Here is a 7706-nt window from a genome sequence, read left to right as displayed (position 1 = left end):
GAGGTTTTCAAGTCTATTGGTAGTTCTGTTATCATTTGAAAATTCAGATTCTTTACTTAAACATGAGAATATGCAAATATATACAAATAAATATGCTATCTTGCAGGAAAATATTAATCTTCTACATAATAGTTAATTATATTCTTTTACTAGATAATCTCCTTTCTTATAGAAAAGATTTTTTAAAAAAGCAAGAAAGTTGGTGAGTGTGAGGGTGTATTTTGGGACATATTTCCCCCCTTCAATTTATATATCATCATTACTTTTACTAAGAAAGGACAACATTAAAGCAATTTAAATCAGAAGAGCTATTGAAAACCAGTATCTACAAAATTCCAAGTTAATGTTTGCATCACCCAGAGAATGATGATCTACAAATATAAAGAATTTCTTGGAAAACCTCAATCAATACAGTCAATCTAAACTTGAAAATAATTCAAAGTACACTGATTATTATAAGGAATTAGGCAATTTCTAAATGGCAAAATGGTCCATTATTTTATGTCTTGATACAAAAATAACAAAATTCAATCTAATTAAATAAAAAATATAACTACCTTTGAAAAAGAATACCAGAGCATATTTGATATGTTTGGCATAACTGAAAAACAAAAACACCAAGAAATAAACAGAATCATTCAGCATTCCTCATTGATATAAGGATAAAATTATTAACATTGCTGCAAATATCTATGAGTCCACAAAATAATTTGGGGATGCATTATGAAACCAATTTACAGAAAAATGAGAACTCATTTGGGTACTATTTCCTATAAAAAGGAAAGTGTTTAACAATGACTTGAGCTCTGACTAGTCTTAGGTATCTATGTATACGGACAAGTAGGGCATTTATAACGTGTGTTTCCCCAAAAGGATAATAGATTCATGGTGACTTATTTTGAACCTAAGAATTTTGGGTGAGGGAAAGAGATTATTAAGAACAAAGTTTCAGTAAAGTAAATTAGAATATCAGGAAAAAAAATAAATCATATTAACTTCTCTGAGAAGTTAATAAATAAGGCAAACTTAAAGTTGGAGCCTAAAATAAAATTATACTTGGTGCAAATATATTCCTTTATTATTCTTCCTTTTTTTGGCCTTTAAAACATTAACTTTTCCCCAATGTCAACAATGAACAATGATTTTTGTAATAAGCATGATTAGGATATAGTAGATTTTTAGAAGATAGTTAGAAGAGAAGATTTTTGGACAACAAAATCAATAGTGTTGCTATGTATAGATTGCCCAAGAAAAATGAATACAAAGATCTACTTCAGACTTAGAAAATCAATTTTATAAGGAAAGGTAGAATTTAAGAAAAAAAAAGGGAAGCTAGAAAGTACTTACCTCTTCACGTAATTTTATCAACTGCAACATGAATGCACAAAAAAAAGATAAAAAGGAAAGAAATGGCAGGAAAGAAAGATCAGTTGTGTGACAGGGTACAGAATTAACATTGACAATTTATCTGTTTACATGTTTAGCATTTAAAAATCACAGACAAACACATTAAAAGAACCTAAACATAGACTACATGCAGAGTTTTTTGAACGAATAAAGATCACTTTCTCACACTGTCACATTAAACAAAGAGAATAGTGTGAAATTCTCTTTTAAAGCACATCTAAGACACCATCATGAAATAAAGGGGAACGACTTCATAGAAGTCTATATTATAAAGAAAGAAAACAAGTTTACTGTTCCTCTCTTCTAAGAATGTACCACTGAAGAGGTTTTGTATATACAAGTTTTCAGGATGTTTCTCTATTTGGAATCTTGACAACTGATTTCAGATTTACCAACAAATGAAAATGATTAATAGTTCATGCTTTGGTTCTAGTAAGGACCTAAAACAACAAACTATGATGTGAATATCATATGTGAACCCACTCTAGTAATAGGATTGAATTTAGAGGTAAAATTATTTTAATTCAGAATAAAGCATGCCAGTATAGATAATACTTATTTAGGACATACATCAGAAAATATTGCACTATCCTAGAACTACTATATGTATCAGTCAATTTTTAGAATTTCACTTTGCTTAAGAGACTGCTGCAATCAAATGGAATGTTTTCATTTTAATTCTTTCTTTCTTTTTTTTTTTTTCCAATTCTTTTCATCTTGTAAACTGGGCTGCCTTAAAGTAATGAACTCTCTTACTTCATTTGTAAGTGTGGCTTCATTTGTAATGTACTCTGTTTCACTAAAGTGTAATAAAAAACCACCCTTCACTTGTTAGAAAATTCTCCTGTGACAACATTTTAATTCTCCTATATAGAACATTTTTCTATCACTTTAAATATAACAGATAAAATTTTACTTAACTTTTTAAAAGCTTGAAAAAAATATAATTACATGACTGCCTCATTCTCTCTGTGTGTGTGTGTGTGTTGCTACTCTAAACCACAATATCACTTATAGTTGAGATGACAACCACAGTTTCTGAAATGAACAGAAACTGATACCTATGTTGTTACAGACTATAAACCACATTCTAGGTCTGAAATTTGCATCCTCAGCAATTCAGGTCTATAACTGATAATTTTTAAACATCTAAATATCTGTAACATCTGTTATAACACTTGACATATGCAGACCAATAAATTAAACTATTGCTTTGGGAGAAACATGCTATGAATTGCTCACTATAAGTCTCTTAGTCCAAAAGTATCATGTTTACTATAGCCTGGAATTCTCAATGCTTAATGCTGTTTTTGTCTAGAAATCCAGGCAGGCAACATACATTCCAGCTTATTCTGTTATTTTATTTGTTATAGAAAAAGTATTTCAAGTACTAAAGAATGAAATTTCAAAATTGTTATAACACTTTATAAAGAGGGTAAACGATTTACTATGTAATATCTTACTGTGTATTCAATAAAAATGAAAATTTACTATACTTTCAAAATAGACAAGAAGTTGTCATTATTTTTAAATACACTCGTTCTCTCAGCAGCTATCCACTGTGTACCAGTAAAGCATCTCATCATCTCACATGGAAAGTTAAAATTCTTCCAAAGAAGAAGGGAAATTTTAAACTAAGACACCTGGCCTATCACATATTGGTATCTTTTTCTTTGCTACTTGAACATCATGGGAGAAAAAGGCAAACATTAATTCTCAGAAAGGGACGATCTGGGAATTGATCGCTCAGCCCTATTTTCTTTCTGGGGGCACCATTCTTCAGTTGACTATGATACTTAAAGGGCCAAAGTTTAAAACTACTCCTCAGCAATAGAGACCATTTGGGGCATGCCACCCTGCCATAATCAATGAGTGTTTAAAAATGCTACCCATTTGTTTTTTCAATAGGTTCCAAACAAAAAACGTTCTATCTTGTTTGTGCTGCATGGCTGCATTCAAGCTCCACACCGGATTTGTAGCTAAGCTAGGTAATGGGAAGTTTTTTTTTTTTTTTAAATCTTTTTTTCAGTTAGGCCGAGAGTTATGCATTCAAGTAAACAAAAGATGGTCTATTTTTGAAAATTAACAACGAACGCACAGACTAGAGTGTAAGTACTGATTTCGTATTTTATCGAGCTACTAGCTCCATCATAGGCGACATGAAAGTGTGTAATACCGCAATGTTGAGTTATGATAATCAACATCTTTTTGAAACAAAGATTTTTTTTCCCTCCAATGCAGAATTTGATACAAGAGGTAATCTGTTCCTTTGTGGGCTGAAAAAATCTGGTTTACGCTGGTTTGAACCAGTGGAATCTCTTGTGGTTAAGCCTTCTGCTGTGACTAAAATCAAACCTGCACTGCAGAGCATGCGAGGGTTCATGCGCGCACGCCTCTGTGTGTGAGGTGCGTCACGTGACCTCCAGAACTACCGAATTTTTTTTTAAAGCTGATAACACGACTGCCGTCTCTGTCCGCATACAGATAACGAATAAATGCTGAACTCTATTAAACGCCCTTTACACATTATCGTGGGTCGAACACACAATTTTCTGAACTTATGATGACAGTCTATTTATTTTGCTATAAACCCTCAGCACGTAACGAACAGATTTGTGCCTGGTAATGATCTGCTCTGCCAGGGCTATATGAAATGATACCGACCTTCTTTAGATCTTGGGAATTAAATTGACCGATTTCACCTCCTGGTCTGTAGCTGAAGTTTGACACACTTTATGCACAGCAAGCCCAAATCGGAACTTAAGAGAACCTTGTATTAAAAAATTAAGCAATCGTTATCTGCTAAATATTGCTTTACCACAAAAATTTCCTCATGTTTAGAGCTGTCCTACTCTTTATATAGTTTTGAATCTTCTGCTTCGGATTTACTCAAAATTATCAATCAATATAATTTTGCATACGGTAACTGTGAGACTACTAAGTTCAAAACTAGAACTTAGACGTTTTATTTGCCCCATTATCACACTCCACTATGAAAGGCTTTATGGTTTCATTCTATAAATTGTTTTTTGTCCTTTTTTGGGGACAGGTTCTTATGAAAGGAAATCAAGTTAGGAAGTATTTAAGGTGTCTCTCTAAATGTAGCATCACTACATTCAAGAACTTAACTCTCAGGGAAAACAAATGTTGTTATATTAGATGGCAAATAGGATATTTTAAAAAGACAGAATGATAATGCTTATGACAGAAGCCCTTGGGAAGCTGAGAACCCAACAACACTTCAATTCTGTTCCTTTCTTATAAACCAAAAGAGCTATATTTGATTGAATGAAATAAGTGTAGATCAGAAATGAACTGATATGAGCAATTAATCTGGAAATAAGTGAAAGTGTGCATTGTCTGAGGGACTTTAAAGATACATTTGAAAATTTCTGAAATGTTGGCATTTCCAATAATGGCAGAAATGTTTATTATATACTTAAGAGTAAATTAACATAATTTATAGTTAATTGGAAGGTTATAATTATATGCTTAAACAGTCAGGGTCTAGGTGCCTAAAACCCTGCATTACAAATAGCCAGAATGAGAAATGATAGCTTCTGCATTCATATTTGTCCAAATCTTTACAAAGAACTCACTATGTAGGCAGTATGTGTATGATGCATTGAAAATAACTAGTCAGTATTTCTTTCACCTATTTGCAATCATTGCTATTGCTTCTTATTATATTTTCTGATGTACATATTTTTAAATGACAGATATAACCTAATTTCAACAAACAAATACTTTTTTTGATACTTTTGTTCCATTTTGTTTATCTCTAAATTTTACTGTATATTGAAAGTTTATCATAAATACATGAACAAGAAGTTCTGAAAATCAATTTGTCAACAATTAAAAGTAAACTTATTTCTAAACAGAAACTATTTTCTTACATAAATTATTGGTAATTACTCCTAGAAAAAAAGCTATCTTCTTAGTTTCTGAGATACAAAATTAATATAAAGAACCAATTTAAAATATTTTTTTCTTCAGAAAAAAAGCCTCTATTGTGATTATTCAGCCTAAATAAAAATTGGCAAATAAGATATTTAAAAAAGACAGAATGATAATGCTTAAGACAAAGCCCTTGGAAAGAATAAAGTTATTTTCAAGTGACCATACCTAGTAAATGATGTGCTTTACTTTCAGAGATTTTAATTATAACAAAGAGCCACAAAACAAAATTGAATGACTTTATCATATGGAAATTTTCCTACAGTTGCCACAAAATATCCCCAAAGCGTGGTCTCTTTGAACTTTCAAGCCTCATTCAAATCTTAAACTTGAAAGTTCACAAAAATAATAATCTATCAGTTATATATCCTCATGATTATAACTTATCATACTTTATTTATTAAAGTGACAGCTCCTTACAACTAAACTCCAGGTTCTCTAAGCACTTTCAGAATTTGTAAGTTTGATTTATACAAGTCCAGGGGAAATCTCTGCATAATCATTTTAAGGTGACAGAAATTTAATTTGCAAATTCCAGAAAAACATTAACTCAAATGTATTTTTTGTGGAATATTTTTCTTTAGGCATAAAAATCATACTTATATGTATGCAAGGCAAATATTTTAGGCACATAAAATGTCCATTAGGAGAAGTGAACATGCTTAAAAAAAGGGATTCCTGTCACAGAACTACAACATTCATTACAATGAAGGAGTCTGAGCTAGACAGGAACACCCCCTTCCTTTCTATTCCTCTACTTTAGGCAGTAGTTTCAAATGAGGGAAAGATCTATAGCTTTTTAAAGAACTGACATGGGAACTATGCGTTCACTTTTTTTGCAAAAAAGATAATGCTTTTTTGCAGTAGGTAGGAGGAAAGTTACCATTCATTCATTCAAGAAGTATGAGCAATCTAAATCTCACTTTTAAAAAAAGAAGAGAATATTTTTCTCTCATCCTCACATTATTTAATCTATTATGAGTAAAACCCCTTCATCACATCACCCTTTTATGTTTGATGTGCTATTTTTTCCTTTAGTTATTCTCACATTTCAATCAGGGAAGCTGAAATCCCAAGTCAAATCTGAATGTGTTTACATGTCTGAACTCAAGCTGATACATCCAAATAGTGGAGGAGTTGAGAACTTCACCAAAACAAATACCATCAGCTCAGTGATTCCTCTCCTGTTTTTCTGTTTTTTTTTTTTTTGTTTTTTTTTGTGTGAGTGTGTGTGTGTGTGCGCGTGCACGTGCGTGCATAGAGGTGGGGGTGGGGTTTTCCTCACAAAGCAACATCCCTGTTTACAAAATTAACATTACAGTAGCTAGGAATATAGTATCAGCATATATGGTGAAATTGTATCAGCAAATATAATCTATTTGAAATGGTAAATACAGTTATGCACTTTTTATAATGTGTATTGATATGTTGTTTAACTATCTTATTAAAATTTCAGTTTCTCCAGTGAATGATTTATGTTCAGTTTTATTCAGGCAGAGTAGAGATCTTTATCATACTTTCCAAAATAACATTAATAAACACATTCAAGTCTTGCTTGTGAAGTTTCCTGTCATCATTCAGTCTCTAAATCATCTTTACATTCTTTAAATCATCTCTACACTCAAGTTTTGAAACATTTTTAAAAAGTCATATATTATCAATGTAAAATTATGAAGTCTGTAGTATTAACTCAAAGAAAGAAGTAGGACATTAATTAGACTCATGACACTAGAATGTGATCCAATGAGAACTGACAGCCCAAGTTGTAAGGCCCTTTTAAGAAGAAACTATCTTACTTTTTGTCTACACAGATCTTAAACTGCAAAAAAAGACTTATCCTATTATTATTATTATTACTATTATTTGACAGAAGCAAGATAATATTACCATTATCTGGGTATCCAAGTTGGCACTGGTACTTAAAATTTGCATTTTGGTGAATGTATTTTTAAGAAGCTACACAATAGGAGACTGAGCTGCGCTGTTGAATTTTGAAAGCTTACTTTCATTTGTTTTGCTGCAAGTGTTGATTTAATTATACTGCATTATTATCAAAGCTGTATTATGTACTTTTTTATTCCTTTTACATGTGTTTGAGGTGAAGACCTTGGCTTTGTCTGCAAACAGTGTGTTTCAAGTTATTCCTTAAGTACTAAATAATAAAGAAAAGAGAAGAAAAGATTTTTTTAAAAGATAGCAGACAGTGATCACAAGGTAAAGGGTTAAATGTAAGATCTCCAAGAAACATTTTGAAGTTGATTAAGACTCCAGCTTTGCATTAAACAGTATCGCTTCCACATGAGTTGCTGCTAATACTGTTAAGGAGCAGCTTGAGAGCCCAG

General features: G+C 31.6%; 1 protein-coding gene across 2 annotated transcripts in view; it reads right to left on the bottom strand.

The window, feature by feature from the left end:
* The window catches only part of Vti1a (vesicle transport through interaction with t-SNAREs 1A), a 343411-nt gene that overhangs the window by 268731 nt on the left and 66974 nt on the right, over nt 1-7706 (bottom strand). The gene's annotated exons all lie outside the window — the stretch shown is intronic.

The sequence above is a fragment of the Callospermophilus lateralis genome, chromosome 15 (assembly GCF_048772815.1).
Source record: "Callospermophilus lateralis isolate mCalLat2 chromosome 15, mCalLat2.hap1, whole genome shotgun sequence".
Taxonomy (NCBI): domain Eukaryota; kingdom Metazoa; phylum Chordata; class Mammalia; order Rodentia; family Sciuridae; genus Callospermophilus; species Callospermophilus lateralis.
This window is presented reverse-complemented; position numbering and strand designations above follow the sequence as displayed.